Source organism: Equus asinus, chromosome 4, assembly GCF_041296235.1.
Source record: "Equus asinus isolate D_3611 breed Donkey chromosome 4, EquAss-T2T_v2, whole genome shotgun sequence".
NCBI lineage: Eukaryota > Metazoa > Chordata > Mammalia > Perissodactyla > Equidae > Equus > Equus asinus.
Window position 1 is genome coordinate 31494508 of NC_091793.1, and position 19557 is coordinate 31514064.

Below are 19557 nucleotides of genomic sequence, written 5' to 3' on the forward strand. Positions count from 1 at the left end.
CTTCAGGTTAATACAGTACTGAGATGGAGAAAATACACAGTTTTCAAAAGCTCCTGACTTCCTAATTCTTCTGATAATTTTTTAATACAGAGGATTTAAATAATCTTATAAAACTAATGAGAAACTGCATCATCTTTTGAGAAGGTCAGAATGTTTTCCTTTCGTAACAAACGCAGAAAGTAAAATGAAGGAAGCAGGAAGGAGATCAGAAGGCAGGAGTACTTTCAAGACAGTGACAGACAGTGGGCAGTATCCAGGCTGGAAGCATCCCCCTTCTGTGGAGGTCTCCAACAGAGACGTGGACACTGACAGCTTCAGCATGGGCGTCAGGCACCGACTGGGCATCTCTCCTCTCATCCATTTGTTTCAGTAGCACTCTCAGACTCCCCGCCTCCTTTTTCTTTGGAGAAGTTTCAAAAAAACACTCCTACCATCGTTTTCCCTAATAAAAGCTGGCCAATTCCCTTTGCCTTTCTACTAACTTCCCCTTCGAGGAACAGTCAAAACGCCCCCTCTACTGACCCCATGACATGGAATTAGTCTATTTCTACTTCTGCAGTCTTTTTGAGCCACTGTAAGACATTCAGTATGTACTACAATTCTTTCTACCTGATTAAACTGTAGGCTCTGAGGGTGGGATGTTCTTGCTCATTTCTGTATCTCCTAGTGATCACTGAGCAATATCACCTTGGCCATAGAAACTACTGAACACTGGATAACCGGAATGAACTGGAGAACGTGCGGCAATGCACTGAAGACAAGCAGTGGTCCTTTAGTAAGGCCCCTCCTGGGTGCCAAGGAAAGAGACGGTCAATTCCAGAGAAGCAGAGACTCGTTCATCACTCAAGAAGTTGCCTGGCCCACCACCGAATCCTAACTATGATGATGGCAGGTGCATAACTTCTTAGATTTCATTCTAGCACTTTCCTGTACTGGTTGAGTGACCTTGGGCAATTTATCCAGTGTTCCAGCTTCCTCATTTGTAAAATGGGATAACACCATCTACCTCATAATTTGAGAGGTTTAAATGAATTAATACATGAAATATCTTAAAATCATTCCAATGTCGTAGCGCCTGGTACTTAGTAGTAAGCACTCAATAAACTATAGCTGTTTGTTATAATTAGCAGTAACACATTTTTAATTAGTTTTCAATGAACTGTCATATCCAGCATCCATTACATAATACTTAAGTTAGCCTACTGATATAGAAGGCAGATAATACACAGTGTTAAAGATATTTAATTAAATATTTGAATGTGATGTCCTTATATATGACACCTAATAGTATTTAAGAATTAAAAAGCAAGAGAGCTGTATCACACATCCAGAATTTTGTAACAGCTGATCTACAAACTACAAACTAGTTTGGTCTGCTTTAAAAAGAACAGTAGAGTGACACCCCAAACAGAGAAAAAGGTTTTCTCCCCACAATTAAAATTAGATGATTAACTACTGAAGATTCTTGGAGACTTAAATAAAATAATGAAGAAAACTAAACACCAACCTGGAAAACTCTTCTCGACACTACATTGAGGGGAAAAGCACAAAAATACAGCTACCCAATGATTATAACCACACAGAATTCACATACTGTAAGTGAACAAGAACCAGAAAACATGAGGGGTAAATGAGCTAATTTGTCAGAGTAGTCTACAGATTATTTTCTTTCCTAAATGGTTTGGGTGATATTTGTACAAAATAAAACTGAAGTATTTCTCTTCAATTGTTAGGCATTCTGACTTTGATCCATCAGCATTACATTGAAATTCTAGTGCAAGAGAAGATATTTGCCAACTCTGGTATTGACCCACAATATCCTTACCAAAACTGAGAACATTTGAAAGCTAATGTCTATGATCTAGGATATCATAAGCAGAATGTATACTGAGCAGCACACTTTGGTTTAATAATCTTAATAACTTTAATAAAAAATGTACCATGTAAACTATCAATCAAGGTAGTACAAATAATCAATCCTATGCTCAGTGCTGGTCTGAGCCAACAGACTAAATGTAAAGAGGAAAAATGGCATACTACACAAAGACACAGGCACATACACAACAGAAGAACCTTCTCAGAACCTGATCATAGGGAAAAATATCACAGTGCAGCCCTCTGCATTTAAAGGAGAGGCTTCCTAAATCGTCAACAGGCTCAGCTCTGGAAATAGAAACTGCTGGGAGGAATTAAATTTTAAAATCAGTATGTTAGAGTAAGCCATATGACACTGCCATTTTTGTAGATGAAAACTAGTAGAATACCAGCAATTTCATATAGTTCAACCTAATATAATCAATTGAGCAGAGCCCCCAAAATGAGCATCCTAAAAAGAACAAAATGGAACCCAGAGCTCGAGACCTGACATTAGCAAGACTGAATGAATCAATTTAACTCAATGGGGGAAAAACATTCAACAGTCAGAAATGAGCTGGTCAACCATGAAAAGCACAGGCAAAGGGTGGTTAGAACAGAAAAAGAAAATCTGGGCTTTCTCATCCCAGCAGGGTTTAGGAGAGAGAGTATTCTAAGCCACAGTGAGATTCCAGTAGTATTTGTATCCTAACTGTAAAGAATTATAAGACTGATACAGTTATCAGAGTTAAGAAGAGGATGTGCTAAGCAATTTACAGTACACTCTACACAAGTCATTCTACTTAATCCTCCCAACACCCCATGAAAAAGGTACCATTATTACCCCCAAATGCTAATGAGATAACTGGTTTTTGAGAGGTTAAGTAAAGCCTGACTCCATTACACATTCCAAACATATAATACCACTTGTTCTGCCTACACACTCACTAAGCAACCTTCTAATTATAATGTGGTTTCCCATGTGGCAAATCTACAGGGAAGAGAATATGCTAGCCAAGACTTAAGATTCTGTTTCCCAAGGCAGTTACATTTTTTTTTTCTTTACTGTAAATTAATAAATTGACATTCTAATTTTTACATCAATCTCATGAGCTTTGATAACACAAGCCTGACCCAAAAAACAGATTATTAGAGTGCAGATACATGGACTGGGCTTCAGAGCCTGCAAGTCTTAAGACTCTTTACCACAGTAAATCTACTAAGGGATGCAATCCTCATTCCCTTGACAGGACATCCCTCAACAGCAACATTAGTAGCCTCTTCTTTTTTGAAATTTCTAGAGTTCAAAGAGGCAAGAATGAAGGGACAAGATTCTAATCCTGACTCTGCTGCACTAACATTTAATCCTAAGTAAATCACTCTATCTCCTTCCTCAGTCTCATTTTTCTCACATATAAAATAGATGAATTGGGTCCAATGATCATACACTCCTTTCTTATCTAACACCTATGGCTGCCTAGCCTGGGCAACACTCATCGCTTACCTTCCATGTGCAGTTTCTCGTTTTATACCTATTTCTCTGAGCATTCCTTCTCTGTCTCTCTGACAGCCTCCAACTGTCCACTTTCTGCCTCTATGCCCATCCAGTAAAGTCTGGGAATCTCTACTCTTATCTCACCAGTACTCAGTTGTAACTCTAGATTTGTATTTATAAACATTACCTGTATTCCTCAGGTAGATCCTGACTACTACAGATCATACAGAGTCTAGTACATACTCAAGGTAGTGAAAAGCATGCCTTTACCTGAAAGACCCATATGCAATTCAATAGTCTTGGGTTCAGGATTACAACTGGATATCAGTATTCTCTTTTCCAGGTTTTGTTTCTTGCTTCCACTTAGTTCATCTACAAAATCACACTTCCAAGTCTCATTTCTCTCTCATCTCCAAAATCTCCAAAACTTTCATGGTAATGGTAATTTAGTTTTCAGTCCTAACCTCAACCTGAAACCCAAAAACTCCACTCCTATTACCAATCCCCAAATCATTCTAGACCAGCCTTTTGCAAACTGGTCTCCTAGAGAGGGCTAATTCACAGTATGTTCATAACGATGACGTGTAGAGATCAGCACAGTAAATAGGTTTCTTTAGTCAGAGACTTTTCATAGCCTTGTGCATCTGTGAATCTACAAAAGGGAAATGTTATATGTAGCATTTCCTAAACTTATTTTTAACTACTTTTTTTCATGGAGCACCTATTAATATCTCCTGGAACCAGTGTTTCACAGAATACTTTAGGAAAAGCTGTTCTAGTCTTTCCTATTTCAGTTAAAGTATAGACCACTTAAGCTCAAAAGCATCTCTGATTTTTCACTCTCTCCCCAATATCCAATCAGTAGCTAAATTCCTTTTTCTTCCCAATCTTACTATATATTCATCCCTCCTATTCCCTCTAAAACACTGAATATCATACCTTGTCATAGATAAGCATTACAGATCATATCTACAGAATAAATATTAGATATGTTGCCATCAACCCCTCAAGGCTGTCATGAGGATTAAAGAGAATGAATGTGACATCTTGCATAATGTGTCTTTCATAAGCAACCAACATTTCTCCGAGATAGCTGGAATTTGTTCTTAACTATGGCAAATTTTAATTCACAGCTTAAGGATACCCATCTCCTTGATAAGGGAGGCAATAGTTATATACATATCAGCCATGACTGGGGACTTTTAAATGAAGTAAATAAGAAATGCAGATAATATGAATATAGCATCTATAACAACAGTGGCACGTGGCTGTCATGCCTACCATTGGGCTATCATCCCCTTCAAAATATCATCAGGAGGTACAGAATAGGTAAGAGCTTACTGCTAGTTTCTCATCTACTCAACCATTTAAAGCTGGGTTTTTCTAATGCCGTATCTGTAAATTGCACACCTCCTCAACTAGCCTGTAAGTTTCAGAAGAGGTGACGAACGTCATTCATGTACATTTATTTGTACAGTCATGTGTCGCTTAACGACAAGGATATGTCCTGAGAAATACATCATTGTGTGAACATCATAGAGTGTACTTACACAAACTAAGATGGTATAGCCTACTACACACCTAGGCTGTATGGTACTAATCTTAAGTGACCACCATTGTGTATGCTGTCTATAGTTGACTGAAATGTCATTATGCAGTGTAATCCCTTACTGACATTAGCACAAAAAGAACATTCAAACGTGGTTTCCTCATTCAAAGTGTATCTGAGTGCTAGGTGTTAGGGATACAGTGAGGAACAAGACAGAATCTCCCTGTCTCCTTAGAACTTATATTTTTCTGGAGGAGATATATATATGAAACTACTAATTATACAATTAATTACAATTGTGCTAAGTATACATCAGTTGATTATTTTTTAACCTTTGGTTATTCATAGTTTGGTAAGAGGCAGGAAAAAAGTGGGCATTGAACTCATACAAGTGTGTCTTACTAGAGCCTTTTGGAATTGGCCAGAAAATGTAAGTAAACATTTGGAAGAAGACAAAGATGGTTAAATGTGGACACCTTTGGCCACAAGGTAGCATTAAAAGCAAATTCTTTGAGATTATGCCTACGATAGCAAACACACCTCAGAGTACTACCTCTTTGGCTTGTTGTAAGATGCAAAAGAAAAACCACCCAATTTTGAATACTATATAGAGAGAGCACTGTGCTATCAGTTTTATGTAAGCTGAAAGATTATGACGACAATGGTAACAATAATTAATAACTAACATTTACACAGTGTTTTAGTTTCCTATGGCCCTATGAGACTGGTATTATTACTTCCCATTTCACAGTTGAGGAAACTGAAGCGAAGTAGGTTAAGTAATTTGTCCAAGGTCACGAAGCTATTAAGGGCAGAGCTGGAGTTCACACACAGACTGCGTGGTTCACTCCTCCCCACTCTGCCCAGTACCTGATCTCTCTGAGATGCCCATCGATTTGGAAAGTCAGCACATATAATTAAGCTGTCACTGAAATTCTCTGGGAATTTTAACTCTGAAGGATCCTATGTTTAAGAGATCAGGAATTTTCAGTGAACAGCTTTATATTACACTATGAAAATACAAAGCGGCTAAAAAAAGGAAAAGGTGCTGTCCGGTTTACAATCAAGAAGAGAATTCTTCATTAAAAATAGGATAGAAAACCTCAATTTGTGCTGGCAATTAAGCTTATGGCCATGCTTTTCACAATTAAGACACATATGTAATAGCATAGAGGGAATCACATTACATATACGTCACTTTATCTCATTAAGAGTCACAATATTCATCTATTCTGAAGAATGACATACTTGTATTCCGAAGGCAGCATTATTACTTATTCTTTGAAAGATATTATTCTCAACTTTGAGAATATCTGTGTTCCTCTGTAGTATTAACAATGACCTGGAGTGGAGTATGTGGTCTGGTACAAGGTAGGCACTTAAATGTCTGCTAAATGAACGAACGGTACTATTTTACTATAATGCTAGAAAACACACACAAATATAAAATTTGCACCCTCCCCAATACTGCTGTTACATACCTTACAACTGAAGCAATGAAGTGCTTTTACTACGTTTTTAGAAAAGTGAACCCATAACTCAAGTTCCTGATCATCCAAATATTTCACACGATTCAATCATGAGTTAGCATGTTAGCACATGTAAGAAAAGGGTCCTTTTGAGGCTGCCCCAGACTCGCACAATTACAGCGGTGGGAGTGCTGTTTATCTTTTAGGGGGAGACACTGCTTTAACCTTAAAGCCCTATCTAGCCAGGACTTATTTCTAGGTATAATTTATTTAAAAAAATAAATGGTAAAAGGTTCTCAGAAAATAGTGTTACTTAAAGAACACTTAACAAATAAATCTATTTAGGGCAGAAGAAGTATTTTCACTCTCTCAGAGATTCGTCCTCAAACCTTCCTCACTGGAGGAAGGGGGTATATTAGTAGATAGGCGTTAACTTTTAAGGCAGCCGAACCCACTGCTTGCGGGTGTCTAATATGTAAAACACAAAATCCAAGCCGGGCGTGGATGATGGGGACAGGGAAAGAAGGGCAGTGATGGAGAAGCTCCCAATCTCCTCTCCCCCACTGACGGAGCTCCTAGGAGGTTCTGGAAAGAACAGATTAAAGGGTAAAACCAAAGGTTTTCCATTTACGTTCAATAATAAATACTTCTGAATTCACCTTGGATGCGCAGAACCACAATAAGCTATTGCAAAAGAATTACAGACAAGGTTTATCCAGCTGATGGCTGGAAGAATTACTGGTGATGTATTTTGTTAGACTTTCGTGCAGCAGCATCAGATATAACTGCGTATGACTTGGGACACTCATTTACAAATTATAATGCTCTCCTAGAAAAGGTCTGAAAAAAAGCATTTACCATATTTCAATTTTTAAATGGGACGTGTTTCTACTGTTGTGGTTATGTAGACAGACATTATTTACATTAAAAGGACAACAAAGTGGTATGCAAAGTTTGGTATACAAAGTATTCTCTAAGAGAAGACACCACTTTTACTTAACTAAGGGTATAAAAATTGCAAATAGATGCGGCTTATTCATTTTATAGCTGTTGCCACATTCGCATAAAACAAAACAAAACTTTCTGGCTTCCAGATTCTTTCAAGATAATTATCTTTAAAAATACACTTTTAAAACAATTGTAATTCCAAGATTACAAAGCAGCCATTTATGATGATGATGATGATGATGATGATGATGATGCTGATTATAGAACACAACGGAAAAAAGTGTGTTTCGAATCATGTTCTCTCCTTAGAAGAAACTCTGTAGAAACTAGTATCTATTACGGATCGAAAAAAATTTCAGAAGTCACTCTCTCAAAAACAAAAAACCACCACCACCAAAAAAAATCAAAAACAATCACAGTGCCACTCTGAAAAGTATTTCACAATTATGAATATTAACAACTACTTGGTATATCCCATAGCGCCCGGAAAGCAACACAAGGACCAGAAGATAGCAGCTTTCTTTATCGTGCCAGATGATACTGAATACAGACCCTGCGGGATATTAAACACCTCCTATTCTTCACGGACCCAGGGCCCAGCTCTGAGGGACTCCAATCCAGCGCTCAGCCTTTTTGAGAGATTTATCCACAGGGGTCTAATTTCAACCGTGTGCTGGAAAGTGGGAGGCAGTGATTATACCCTCCCCAAATCTTTCTAGCACACTAATGAACATTTTAAGGAATAGTTTCCAACTGAGATTAATTTGTCCTTCAAATATTCTCCTCCTCTCACTAGTGGCGAGATCTGATTCACCATACTTTAAAAGGAAGAACAGAGGACGAAGCTTATAATGAAACTTACGGTTTACTCATTTTAAGGCTGGCAATGCCACACAACAAACGCTCGCTCTCTGCATCCTCCTCTACTATCTCCAGAGGAAAGCTGCACTGCAAGTACTACTACGTATACTTCCTTGAAAATACATGAACCAGCTCCTTCAACTCTTTGCCCGTGCTTATTTCTCCCGGTACCAAGCTGCACCAGTGTTCGCTTCTCCTCCTCTGCAGTGCCAGAAAATCAGGTGTGGCTATTGATAATTCTACCAGCAGTAGACTACTGATTAAATGATATGTTCATCCTGTTCATCGTTTTCAAAAATCCAAAGGAAAGCATAAAAGAGACAATTTTCAAATGCCACAATGAGGGGAGATCTCATAGACCAGAAGCAGATGGCTCGATGACTGGGACAAAAAGGGCACAATATGAAATTTTACAAATACTAAATCCTGCGTTTAGATTTCTTAAGGAAATAGCCATATATATGAGTACAGAATGGAGAAATCTTCAAAAAAATCTAGGGGTTTTATCTAGTTCACCACAAAGTCAACCTAAGCCTGCCTGTATTAAGGCTTTATTAATTTAAATAGGGGAGGCAGTGGTGGATCTTTAAAGTTTCCTGAAGAAGCTAATTAAGGAAAAGCATGATTTGCCTGAATAGGTCTTTGATACTGAGGAAGCTTGGCCATTTCAGAAGCACTTGATTCACTGGGGCGTGCAGGTGGGGCTGGTGTCAGGCTGACAGCACAAGAGAAGAACTCCCTTTGCGTGAGGTCAACGGTTAAGGCGAGGTCAGGGGGAACTCACTTTCACAGAAATCTAAATTCAGATGCTCTTATGGGAAGGCACAAAAACCATCCTCCTATTTAAAACAAAACCAAAAACCATCCTCCTGTTTTTCCGGCAATCAAACAAAAGTCCAGGCAAATGCAACTCCTCATTAGTTAATTCATGAACTGAACACTGAAGATTTATTTTAAAAGGGTAAACTGATGACAGACAACTTTCCCAGTTGTAGTGACCGAGGCACTATTATGTGCTTACCCTTAATGATGAAACGTTCCACTAAAAGACTTCACTCCTAGGGGCTGGCCCCGTGGCTGAGTGGTTAAATTCGCGCGCTCCGCTGCAGGCGGCCCAGTGTTTCGTCGGTTCGAGTCCTGGGCGCGGACATGGCACTGCTCATCAGACCACGCTGAGGCAGCGTCCCACATGCCACAACTAGAAGAACCCACAACGAAGAATACACAACTATGTACCGGGGGGCTTTGGGGAGAAAAAGGAAAAAATAAAATCTTTAAAATAAATAAATAAATAAATAAATAAAAAATAAAAGACTTCACTCCTACAAGCCACGGATCACAGATGGGCAGAGCAGGTTACAGGTACCATCAGGTACATTTCCAAGCTCAGCTGAATCAGCCCTTAACTCCCACCGAGAGAAATGGAGTGGGGTAAGGGGTTACACCATTGTGCATATTCTATCAATAATGAAAGAGATTATAATTGAAATCAAAATCACACACCCTGGCAAAAACTTCCATTCATTCCTCAAAATGAGTGTCTACTGTGTGCTAGGCAACATTTTAGGAACCCAGAACTCAGTGGTGAACATGACCGTGCTACTGCCCTAATGAATCTTCAATTAACTAATTATCTGTCTCCTCCATCTATTTTCTAAGAATGATAAATACTTGAAAGGACAGTGTGCAAGGGAGGGGCACTATTGTAGTGAGGAAGAAGAGTATTTGTCAACAATGCCAAGGAAGCAGGCTCAAGAAGATGTGGAGAAGGGCATTCCTGGTGGAGGGAAGAGGAAAGTCCTAAAGTAGGAACAAGGTTGAAATGTCCAAAAGAGATAGGAAGAAGGCCAGTGCAGCTAGTGCACCGTGCACGAGGCAGAGATCAGCAGGGGATAAATCAGGAAAGAGTTGGAAAGGGCCAGATATTGAGGTCCTTGAAGGCCACAACAAGGAGTCTGAATATTAATTATAATGTGATATGGTCCGATTGGTGCTTTAAGAGTATTCTGGCTTCCATGAAAAATGGACCACGGTGCGAGGAGAAGAAATGAAACTTGACCTCTTTTGTCCATTTTTCTTATTAGACAAGAAAATGAAAATCTCCAAAACAGTGGAGTCAAGGACACTGCATCAAGCAAAATAACTAATCCCTAACGGCCCCTCCCTCCTGCACAAAGTGAGTCTGTGTGAAAGACTTTTAGACATTGACTGCATCAGTGAATAACGAAGATAAACAGGATGACTTGTGACCAAAAATAAAGGTGACTAACGTAGTGCCTTTCTTTTTAAACCCCATGCTTCAAACCATAGTGAACCACAGTGAAAATCAATCCCTTCATGGAACACAGAAGGATTAAACGATGCGACTCTAAAAGTTTTAAAAGGTCATTTTTTTTTTTTAAAGTGGGCATTTGACCTCTATTTCATGTTTTCTCTTGGTGGGTGAAGAAAGAAGAACCAGTGAGTGAGTGACATTCCGAGACGGCTCAACGACCAACAAGCCGGCTGATTAAGCCTTATTCCCTCTCACCTTTATCCTGCTATTCATGTTACTTACCCTTCCAAAATAATCTCTTTGCTCCTTAAGTGAGACTTATGCTGTAAAGCCTGTTTAAAACTACTGCTGGGGAATCAGAAATGGTAAAGATGGTCAGACATACAGTAAGATTTCATGTACATTCTCCAATACATTTAGACAATATAGTAACAGCTCTAAGACTAAGAACATGCCCTCTGGTCGCGGGAAATAGAAAGCTGTTTTGCGTCTGTCTCACTAACACAAACCAAGAATTGCCTCAAGAAGCAACTGAACCTGTACACTGCCAGAAAAGCTCAATGTCAGCTGTGCAAAGAGTCAAAATAAATTTGGTATTAAAGAAATAACTTTGGAGTGATATTTGCAACTTACTTATTCTCCAAGGGCTCCTCATTCACATATTTGCACACACTGTGGTGGTCAATATGCTGGGCACCCATTAAAGTACAGCAGTTTGTGAAATCAGGTATTTTACAAGAATCATATAAATTCTTTTGTTGTTGAAGCAGCTAACCAGTAACACCTACATTTCCCATTTCATATTGTTACCTCCATGCTTTCTAACTTGTACTTCAACCCATATCTTGATTTATACTCCTGAGTAGATCCAAAGCTTTAAGGCCTTCAAGATAGTCCTCGTTTCAGGCACTCAGAAAAAGGTAAACATTATACTAACTTTCAAGCCAAGATCAGAAAAAGGCATCTGAAGATGCTCTATGGCAGAGGTTAGCCAAAATCGCCCACAGCCTGTTTTCCCAAGGCCTAAGGATAAGAATGGTTTTTTAAACAGTTTTAAAGAGTTAAGGAAAAAAAAAAAAAAAAAGAATATGCAACAAAGACTGTAAGTGCTCTTGAAAGCCTAAAATAGTTAATATCTGACCCTTTACAGAAAAAGTTTGCTAACCCCTGGTCTAAGGCAAGCCGTTCCCAAAACAAGCTCTGATCCCAAATAATCTAAAGAGCTTTAAAAAAATAGAGTTTTAGGCCTCCCTCCACACCAACAGAATCAGAGTCTCCAGGACAGGATCTAAGAATCTTAATTTTTAAAAAGCTCCTCTGAGGCACGAGGATAATGGTAGCAACCTATATCCCAACCTCTCTTCCCCCAAAATATAAAATCATAAAGAATGCAAATAGAACCACATGTGACTTCCAGTATTACTAAAAGACAGAATATCATAAATTTCAAATTACCTGTAAGTACAGAAATAAGCACCAAAACCCAACGGAACTCCTATTGCCTCTACAAGCCTGTGGGTGCAGAGCACAGGAGAGTGGAAGCTTAAGAGACGTTAAGAAAAAGAGAAGACAGGACCAGGGGACACATGAAGCACAGACAAAACCACCCACAGAAAAAGAAAGTCCAACAGCAAATGACAAAATACTGAACACGGGAATCTGGCAGTTCACACCATCAGCTATCCAGAAAGAGACTGAAAGGCAACAGCAATGGAAATGCAGGCTTAGACAGGCAGTGCTTCTGGGGAAGAAGCTGGTCAGTGGTGAAGAGAGGTGCCCATGGAAATATGGCAGTGAAGGAATAGAAGGAAAAATTAAGGAGCCTGCAGAAACCAAAAAGAAAAAGACACAAATTTCCGCCTAATCCCCTTCACTACTGCCATCCTCCATTAAAGAAACGTATTTCACTATTTTGACATAGGGCATTTATAAACTGAGAACCCTGTCCATAAAATGCCTAGGAATAGGGGGAAAAAAATCAAACCAATTCCATACAGAGCTAATGGAAGAAGAAAACAGAAAATGAAAATCACAACACTTCCGCTGATGAACATTCTCCCCACAAAACAACACCACACACCAAAAAAGGGGGAAACATTAAAAAACTGTAAAGCAATATTTCAAATTGATGAAATACCTTCAAGCAAGTATTTGAAGATATTAAAAACAAAACCAAAAATCACTTAGAACCAAGAATTCAAAAACTAAAAACAGAAACAAACAAAAATCCAGAAAGAAATGCAGTAAGAACTGATCAATCTCAGAGAAGGAATGAAAGAAAAAGACAAAACCATTTCTGAAATTAAGAATAAATTACAAAATGCTCAAGGGAGAATGGATTTGAGTGAAAATCTAGTAAGAGACACTGAAGAAAGGCAGGAAAGTAAGAGAATAAAAATGAGATAAAGAAATGAGTCATAAGAGTCAGAAGAAAAACGCTGAAATATAAGACATGCAAGAGATCCAACATTGTATAATTGGAGTCTTTTAAGAAAACAATGGAACAGAATTAATATTTAAAACTATAGTTCAAGAAACCTTTCAGAAATAAAATCTAAACCAGCATACTATATTGAAAGGGTCTACTGTATACCTGGGAAATCTGACCTAGAATAATCTCCTTCAAGACATGTCTTAGTAAAAAGACTAGAGTTTAAAGACAAAGGGAAAAATCCTCAGAGCAAAAAAATCACATTTCTTTAAAAAAGAATAAAATTAGACTTCAAAAGCAATATACAAAAGAAAAACGACAAGAGTGGAGCAGCATTTTAAGAAATTTAAGAATGTGGGAGCCAAGCTTTCCTTCAAATACTGTCCACAGAAAGAGAAAAAATTTTGAATGTACAAGAAAAACTCAGGACTCAAGAAAAACTACTATACACATATGCCCTTCCTAAAGAATTTACTATTAGATGAACTTCATCTAGCCAAGAGATAACTAGGGAAGCTTTAGCAAAAGGACTAATGGTGAACATTTAATATATTCAACTGTAGAACTAAGACAAAGGTGGGAACATGGTTAAAAAACAATGTACATGTTGGTAAAGCGGACAGAATGCACAAATATACTAAATAAAATGACGAAAGAGGAAACAACTATTTATGCAGAGGAAATTTTAAAAAACAGACTGAAGACCTCTTACGTAAATAAGTCTTAAAATCTATATGAAATGGATAATTTCTTAAGAAAATACAGCTTACCAAAACTGACTACAGCAGAGATAAAGAAATAGAGAACATCACCAAAGAAAAACCTCCACAAGAGAGCACCAGGTCCAGAGAGTTTCATGGAGGAATTCTACCAAATCTTCAGAGACCAGAGTCCAAATGCTACATAAATTGCTGGAGAGAACAGAAAATAGAAGAAAACTTTCAAGTTTCTTATGAAGCAAGTCTAACACTGATAAACAGACTCCAATATTATATTAAGGGAAAAATACACCATGATAAAGTGATATTTATATGAGGAATGCAAGTAGGGTCCAGTATTAGAAAAGGTATTAGTAAACAGGAATGAATGGATACTTCACGTGAAAAATTATGTATGCGTGATATATATATATATTCTCAACCCTAAAGTCAGTTAATTAATAGGGAAATACTAGGGGCATTCAATATAAGGTCAAAAACAAGGAAAAAATGTCCACCACGTCCACTACTATTTAAAATCATTCTGAAGCTATCAGCCAATGAATTAAACAAAAGAAAACAATTAGAGATAGAAGAACTGGAAAAGAAAACAAAACATTCTCTATAGATAACATGATAATATACCTGGAAAACCCTAGACTCCAGAACTAAGAGAATCAATGAAAACTAACAATGAAACAATTGAGTAGGGTATGAGGATTAAAATTAACACGCAAAAATCAATGGCCTTCATAGACACAATTAATCACCAATTAGAAGATGTAATGGAAAACGCCATCACCAAAAAAGGTTAAAAATACTTAGGAATAAACTTAAGAAGAAATGTTCGAAATCTATATAAAAAGCCTGTAAAACACTCCTGAAAGACGACAATGCAGACTTGAACAAATGGAGAGACATTCTTTGTTCAAGATTAGAATATCTCAACATCATGAAGATGTTACTTTTCCCTAAGTCAATTTGTAAATGTAATGTAATCTAAATGTAAACAAGCTTTTTCTGGAACCAGACAAGCCAATGCTAAAGTTTATATGGAAAAATAAACACACAAGAATAGCCAGGAAACCAGAGCAAAAGGAAGAGCTATGATGGGGAGATTAGTCCTACCAGATATTAAAGCATACTGGAAAGCCCCTATGAATAAAAGAGTGTGGTGCTGATACATGGAAACACGAATGGACTAGAATAGAAAGTCCAGAAATAGACACAACCACATACTGAAATTAGTACAGTTGTCCCTCGGTATCCCTGGGGGATTGGTTCTAGGACGCCCTGTGGACATCATAATTTGAAGATGCTTAAGTCCCATATATAAAATGGCACAGCATTTGAACACAGCCTACTTACATCCTCCCGTATACTTTAAAAAATCATCTCTGGATTAATTATAATACCTAATAAAATGTGAATGCTACGTAAATAGTTGCTATACTGTATTGTTTAGGGAATAATGACAAGAAAAAAAAGTCCATACATGTTCACTACAGGCACAAGCATCACAGGTCTATCAATCCATGGCTGGTTGAATCTGTGGATACAGAACCTCCCCACACCAAGGGCCCAGCTGCTTGTGATGATGGGAGTAACTCAAGTTGCTTGAGAGGGAAAGAAAGCAAAGACGGGCCTTTTCCTAAGTTGTGCTGGGACACTCAAACAGTTATTCAGACGTAGATAAAACAAGATCTACCCACTCCTTTTATAAATTCTTGTAATTTATAAGAATAAATTCCAAGTGGATCAAAGAAATGAAAGCATGCAAAAACTAGAAGAAAACACAAGTGAATCCCTCTGTAACTGGAATGTAAGGAAAGGTTTTCTTCCTACGACTTAAAATTCAGAGGCATTAAATAAGATTGATAAATTTGACCACAAAATTAAACTTCTACATGGTAAAACACAACATAAGCAAAGTCAAGATATAGATAATAAATGTGGAAAAAGTACTAATGACATCATAGAAAAAGGGCTACTTTCTCTAACATATTAAAGAAATTTCTTAAGTTGAAGGAAACAAGACCAGAGAAATACAGAAAAATGAGCAAAAGTCACAGACTATTCACAAAAATACAAAAATAGTCCGTAAAAAAGAGGAAAGATATTCAACATCACTCATAAGAGAAATGCAAATTAAAACTATGGTGAAACATCATCTCTCACCAAACACATCAAAAATTCAAAAGCTGGAAAATGTACTGTTTAGTGAGGCTTTGGGGAAACAATCAGTTCAACATCAATGTATGCAAAATGTCATGTGGCAGTTTTAAAACAGAGCTGCAAATTTTTTGACACTAGTCCCATGGAGAGCTGGGGTCAACGTCCTACCCTTAAATCTGGGCAGAATTGTGACTGCTTCTCCCAACAGAGTACCACAGGAACACCATTGCGGGACTTGAAGCTAGGTTATAAAAGGTGGTGGAATGCCCACTCTCCTCATCTGCTCTCTCAGAACCCAGGCTGCCATTCCTGTGAAGAAGCCCAAGCTACAATGAGAGACCATATTTCTGGCTGAGAGTCCAAAATGAGCCCAAGTTCAGTCATCTCAGTCAGGCACCAGTTATGAGTGAAGAAGCTGCTGTGTAACTATAGCCCCTAACAGTTCTAGCCACTCCCCAGCCATGAGACTCCCCAGTGGAAGGTCCAGACACTGTAGAGGAGAAAGACAAGCCACCCCACTCTCCCTCACCCAAATTTCTGACTGAGAATCAAGAAGTATACATAACAGGACTACTTCACACAATTAAATTTGGGGTGGTCTGTAAAGCAGCCATAGATAACAAGAACATGGCATATCCCTGTGGAAAGGAATCCAACAACAGCTAATAAAACTACTATTAATTTACCCTTTATCTTGGCAATCTCACTTCCAGGAATGTACAGTCATGCATTGCATAACGATGTTTCAGTCAACAGCAGAGCGGATATATGAAGATGGTCCCATAAGATTTGCACCATGTAGCCTAGGTGTGTAGTAGGTTATACCATGTAGGTTTGTGTAAATACACTCTATGGTGTTCATACAAAGACAAAATGGTCTAACAATACACTTCTCACAACATATCCCGTCATTAAGTGGAGCACAACTGTACTTTGAAGATAGATCTTAACAATATGAAAATACATATGCACAAAGTTATTCAGCACAGCATTATTTCTAACTTCAAAATGCTGGAAACTACCTAAATGTCCAAATACTGGAGAGTGTTTGCATAAAGAATAGCTCATACAGAATACCACGCAGCTATAAAAAAGAATATGGAAGATGTCTACAAGCCAATATGGAGGGATTTGTAGGATATATCAAGGATGGAAAAAAGCAGAGTGCAAAACACACACCACTTTTTGTGTAAGAAAGAGGAAATAATATATATATCTGCTTACTAGGGGGAAAAGAAACACAGAAAGAATAAACCAGAAAACAAGAAAATTGGTTACTTGCAAAAGGAGCAGTGGTGGGAGGACAGAAGGGAAGAGGAAAGGACTGACAATTCCAGTACAGTCACGTGCTGACTAACAACGCTTTGGTAAATGGCAGGCCACACATACGATGGTGGTCCCCTAAGATTAGCATCATGTAGCCTGGGTGTGCAGTAGGCTACACCATGTAGGTTTGTGTAAGTACACTCTACAATGTTCACACAGCAACAAAATACCTAATGACAGATTTCTCAGAACACATTCCCCTCCATAAGTGACACATAACATTTTTTACGTGTAGTTTTGACTCCAGAAGCACGTTAACATTCTACTTATTCAAAATATAAAATTGACACAAAAAGTGTTGGGGGGAGGGCTAAACCTGGATACAACGTAAGTAAATGAACCCAACTGTACTTCAAACGAATAAAAGGAACACTCAGAAAAGGGGGTTGGGGAGAACCTAACACAAGTAAATTTTAGACACGCTAGTTTTTTACTACATAGACTTAGTTGGGGGGGGGGAAGGAGTGTAATGAATCTTAAATTTCTCTTAGTACCTTTGTTTTTCATAGTGGCATGGATGTAGAAGTTCTCAAACTATATCATATGTACTATAGGACCGAGCAAAGAATTAAAAGTATTAATGCTGGAAGCTCCAGTTCTCACTGTGGAAGTAGAGAGACAACAAATGGAATGGGGGAAGGCAAAGAAGAACCCCGTGGGCTAGACTGAAATGGGAAGTATCAGTATGAATTCATGATTTCATATATATTCATATATAATTACACACATATACAGATAACATATACACGTCTATACACTTCCTAAAATAAAATAAGGATGCTAAGGATGAGGGAAATTAGGTCTTTCACACATGCATGATTATGATCTGAATTAGGATTGTTCAATACCCAGTTAAAATCAGCCACACCAAGAGAAAAGCAGTTTTTGAAAAAGAAAGACTGGGCTATTTTGGAGCATCTAATCCACAGCTTTATGTTCACCCAGAAAACTTATCTTCTCTTTCGGTCCATCTGAGACTGGATGAGGGACGAGACCTTGGCCTCTCTCCCTCTCGCCTGCTTCCCTGTGTTAATGTAATGAGGACTCCCAGATTCCAGGCTAGCAGTACTAGTTAGCTTCATTTTAGAATTTTGTTGACCAATTGCTCATAGTTTTATTTCTATGAGAAAATCTGTTTCAAGTTCTACCTCAACAAAAATGAACTTTTGGAGCACAATACAATTTGACTCACTGCCTACACTTTAACCCAAAAGAGATTGTTTAAACTATGTAAACATTAAATTGTGAGCTTCCGGCACCACTCTATTTAGTTGATATGACGGAGCCTCTGCCTTTGCCCTCTCTTCTTGGGATAGTCTTCAAATTCATAGATGCAAGTGAATAGGACGGTCAGGGAATGCCTCACCAAGAAAGGAACATTTCAGCAAAGACTTGAAGGATGTGACAAATATTCTGGGAACTAAATTCCTTATTAACAAAGTCTAGAGTCAGTCTTCCTCCCATAACAGACAACAGAAGGGCTTGCTTTCAACCTCCAATCCAATGTCTCTCTAACTCTTCAAATTGAGAGTGAACACAACAGTCAGTAAGCACAGCCAACAGTTCCTCAACATTCCTACTGAGTCTTCTACTTCCCACTGCAGTCCGTCTCATCACTCACATCGCTCTGGGTTTTTCCCCCTTATTTCCGGGGCATTCTTGTGCAACTTCCCTCAATCCAAACAGGAAATATGACATCAGTGCTTCTCGAAGTATGGTCCCCAAGACCAGCATCATCAGCAGACCTTGGAGCCTGTTAGAAAGGCAAATTCTCACACCCATTCCAGATCGATTAAATCAGAAACTCTCCGAGTGGGACCCAGCAATGTTAACAAGCCTTCCAGATGATTCTGATGACTCCTAAAGTTTGAGAATCACATTCTATTTGACTAAAATTACTTATTGTGGATTTCTTTGCTTTCCCTGTTATGGACTGAACTGTGTCTCCTCAAAATTCATATGTCAAAGCCCTAACTCCCGATGTGACTGCCTCTGGAGAAAGGACTTTAAAGAAGTAATTAAGGTCATAAAGGTGGGGCCCGAATCCAATAGAACTGGTGTCCTTGAGCTCAGGGATCTGCTCACAGAGAAAAGGACATGTGACGATACAGCAGGGCAACCATCTACAAGCCAAACAACGAGGACTCAGAGGAAAACCAAACCTACCGACACTATTGATCTTGGATTTCCAGCATCCAGAACTGTTGAGAAAATAAAGTTACATTGTTTAAACCACTTGGCCTGCGGCATTTTGTTCTGGCGGCCCCAGAAGACTAATACATTCCCTTCTACCTCAAGCAATATTTAATTTCAGTGCTTTTTCTCTCTAGGTATGAACTGAAAATACTGGCTATTGCTAAAAAAATTCTCTGAGATTCCCTTAAGCATCAGTAGAACTCGTTCCTCAAGTCATTCTTCCACCCTCTTTAGATGAGAATGGGAGGATTATCTTAGACTTTACTCCCCTGAGGTGATA

General features: G+C 38.3%; 1 protein-coding gene across 8 annotated transcripts in view; it reads right to left on the minus strand.

Moving 5' to 3' along the window:
* Positions 1–19557, minus strand: part of ATP2B1 (ATPase plasma membrane Ca2+ transporting 1) — a 122697-nt gene that overhangs the window by 80151 nt on the left and 22989 nt on the right. For 2 of the 8 annotated variants that reach the window (XM_070507038.1, XM_070507039.1), the window contains exon 2: positions 9198–9419. The exons of the other annotated variants lie outside the window; for them this stretch is intronic. The gene's annotated coding sequence lies outside the window, so the exon portion shown is untranslated. The remainder of the gene's footprint in view (positions 1–9197; positions 9420–19557) is intronic. 8 annotated transcript variants of the gene reach the window in all.